This window comes from Echinops telfairi, unplaced genomic scaffold (assembly GCF_000313985.2).
Source record: "Echinops telfairi isolate 266 unplaced genomic scaffold, ASM31398v2 ScPeMD7_7424;HRSCAF=8462, whole genome shotgun sequence".
NCBI lineage: Eukaryota > Metazoa > Chordata > Mammalia > Afrosoricida > Tenrecidae > Echinops > Echinops telfairi.
Genome location: NW_022111324.1, coordinates 53,810,173 through 53,813,653, shown reverse-complemented (window position 1 = coordinate 53,813,653; position 3,481 = coordinate 53,810,173). Strand labels below are relative to the sequence as shown.

At 53.1% G+C, this 3,481-nt stretch overlaps 1 protein-coding gene across 1 annotated transcript in view; it reads left to right on the top strand.

The window, feature by feature from the left end:
* The window catches only part of PLXNA2 (plexin A2), a 234,164-nt gene that overhangs the window by 198,536 nt on the left and 32,147 nt on the right, over positions 1–3,481 (top strand). The gene's annotated exons all lie outside the window — the stretch shown is intronic.

Genomic DNA, 3,481 nt, shown 5'->3' with positions numbered 1-3,481 from the left:
TGTGTGTGTGTGTGTGTGTGTGTGTGTTCCTCAGTCTGCTGAGCTCTGCCATAGGCAAAAGAGGGCCCCTGGAGCCAGAGGAGGAAGTTGACTCCAGAATGAGCCAGGGATCATGGCCCCTCACACCTGTGCCTTACAATGGTGGTTAAATGGCAGCAGCAGCATTTCATGTCAGCGGTGATCTAGTGGTGCTTAAAAGAAGTACTGCCTTCCAAGCTTATGACGAGGCATGGAATGTCTCCTGTGTCAGAGCATGTTCACTTTCCAGTCCAATGAGAAGTGGGCCAGGAAGGTTGGAGAAATAGATGTGTCCTGGGTCTGATGCGGGGCTCTGCCACCTGGGAGCTGCACAACCTGGCTGTCCTACCTCTCGGGGTCTTGCTCCGCCCTCTCAATTGTGGTGATAGGGCTCATCTCACGGCTCTGCACACAGCGTGCCAAGCACTAGGTTGGCACTCCCTGAACCTCAGTCGTGGCAGGCAGATCATGGCACCCCAGGAGTTGTGTTGATCGGGCTGAACAGACTCCTCTGTATAGAGCTGTGTCATGGTATTTTTTATTTTATTGTCCACTATCGATTATTTTTGTGATTCTTGAAGAAGAGATAAATGGCTGACAAGTTCTCCTGATTGTTTGTTTGCTTTTTTGTTTGTTTGTTTGTTTGTTTTTTCACTTCCTCTCCCGGCTCCCTCGTAATGTTTCCGGAAGCATCCTTACAGTCTTAGTCATGGTTTTGAAGATGCCATCATGCCCTTCTTTTTCAAAAGAATTCCGACTGTGCATGCTTTGGCCTTTGTGGGGGATGTGCTGCCCAGGATGAGGCGGAGGAGGGGAGGATGACCTTAGATCCACTGTGCTCCTCACCACTTCACCCGCATGCCTGGGGATGCCTTTGGGAACACACACACACACACACACACACACACACACACACACACACACTCACTCACAGAAGAGCTAGAATGGCCTGGAAGGGCTTTGGCAATCACCTAGTCCCTGGGGACCCAGCTGAAGAAACTGCAGACAGAAAGAATGAAGGCCTCACCCGTAACATGGGCTGGCAGAGCCAGGCTAGATGCCAAGCTCCCAGAGTCCAGACCTTCTGGATTCCAGACTTTTCCTAACTAGATGGCATAAGACGCCGGTGGTCTGGAGAGCATGCCAGCATCCTGGGACCGCTGTCCTGCACTGCGGTGGCCACCAGGGACACCGTCCTGTGGGCCAAGTGAGCACACACCCTCCTATCCAGAGTCTGGAGTTGATCCGCTCCCCGATGGAGCTTCAAAGCCCCCGGTGTGTGAACCTCATGGCCTAAGTAGAAGGGCCGAGGTTCGATGCAGCAGCTCAGAGCCAGGAAGGATGAAAACCCCCTCCACACACAAGACATGTTTGCACAGAGGGCATCTTGGAGAGCGAGTACCAGACTAACCAGCTTGACCTCTAATGGCGGCTGTACCGCTCATCCTCGGGAAGCTGTTTGAAGAGCAGACGGGCTGGGGACAGCCCTCTCACATACCCCACTTACCTCATCAGGTCAAGAAGGCTCAGACCCCAGGGCCTGGCCCTCCATCCCCACCCCACCCCATAAACCATGATCTCAGTCTTTCAAGACATTAAAACGTGCCCCTCCCTGTGGAGAGCCCGGGCCCTCTGCTCTGTACCACCTGCCTGCAGGGTACATACAGGTTGGACTCTGCCTGAGAAGCTTGGGAGGGAGCAAGTTTTCCAGCCAGCCAGCCTCCAGAAAGAGAGCTCACAAACTCTGCCCTAGAAATGATGGGAAAGAAGCACTTCCAGGCCCCCGTACTGCCACTCCTGCCCAAGCTCTGCTGGACCCTATTGCACCCCCAGCCCACCTGGGGCTGCTTTTTGACTTGGGGCTTCTCAGCAACCCCAGCGAGCAGCAAGGCAGGCCAGGCTGAAAGCCACATAAGCCAATGGAATGCTTGGCACTCAAAGTGCCGAGGCAGCACGGGGCAGGAAGCACACAGAGTCTGTTCCCAGCGATCTGCTTATTCATAGAGAGGACGGTCCAGGGGGACCGGGACAGAGCAGGGGCCCAGGGAGGGAGGAGGCACGCTGGGGTTGGCTGTCCAAGCAGCAGAGGGCACGTCCTAAAGGCCCGCTCAGCTCTCTAGCTTGCATCCTCCCATGCCTGTGTCCCCAGCTGGCTGGGGGCATTCACACGGAAGGGACGTTCACTTCCTCAGAGGTTGCTCAACTGTGAGGTGCAGGATGCTAGCACTGGGTACTGGCCCCTAAAAAGCAAGACCACTATGAACCTTTTTTACTCGTAAACACTGGCTGGAAAGGGAGGGTACATACAGATGTGGGCTTGAGGCTCTGACGTAACTTCTCTGCAAGACTCAACTCTTATTTTTCTTTCTTTTGCAATTTCACACACTGTTTTTGCTTTCTGAACATGAAGTGTGTGTGTGTGTGTGTGTGTGTGTGTGTGTGTGTGTGTGTGTGTTTTGGCCAGACACACAACACTGTGGCCCTGCCAGCACAGCGTGTACCCGAGCGGTCTGAGTTCTCCCAGATGCCCTGGGCTCTTGCCGGGGCACCATGTCTCCCAGTGCTGAAATCAGGCCACGCCAAGTGGGAGCCAGGAGGGGAGCAGGGAGAACGAGTCTGGGTTTTCTCCCCAAGCTTTCATGCTTTCTGCTCTCCGGCTGCAGCCTGGAGGAGCCCCAGAACTAAGCCATCGGAGGAGAGAACGTGCAACTCATGCTAAGCAGGGCCTGTCCAGCTAGAGTGGTAGGTGGGCACTGGGAGTCGGAGAAAGGATGGACAGCATGAACTGTGTGCTAGCACCAGGGTGTACCCCAGCACAAGGCGAAGGAGCCCCTGGGGAGAGAAGAGAGGGGGATGTTTGAAGACTTGCAGGATCCTTTTCATTCATCAGTTACTTGTGCAGTGAACCTTTACTGGGTACCAACTTCGTGCTGAGCAAAATGCTCATGTCTCCTACATCCTGCTACACACACACACGCACAAACACTACACAAACACATAGAACATACACATATACACACCACACGCACACACACATACTACATACACACACAGAACACACACAAGCACATAACACACACACACACAATACTGGTGTTTTGGCCTCAAACTCTCTAGGCCCTGCTCTTCCCTCTGCCTGGGCCTTTCTAACCCCTGCTTCTCTTTGTCGAGCTATGTCCTACTCATTCTACAGATCCGCTTTTATTTCTTCCATGGACTGTTGGTGTAGTGATTATGCGTTGAGCTGCTAACTGTAAGGTCAGCAGTTCAAAACTGCCAGCTGCTTTTCAGGATAAAGACGAGGTTTTCTACACCTGTAAAGAGTTAGTGTGAGAAACTCAGAGTAGCAGTCCTAGGCTGTGCTATGGGGTTGCTGAGAGTTAGCATAGACGAGAAGACAGTGAGTTTGTCTGGGGGTGTATTAGTCTGGGTACTTTGGAGAAACAAATACACAGCAACTCAT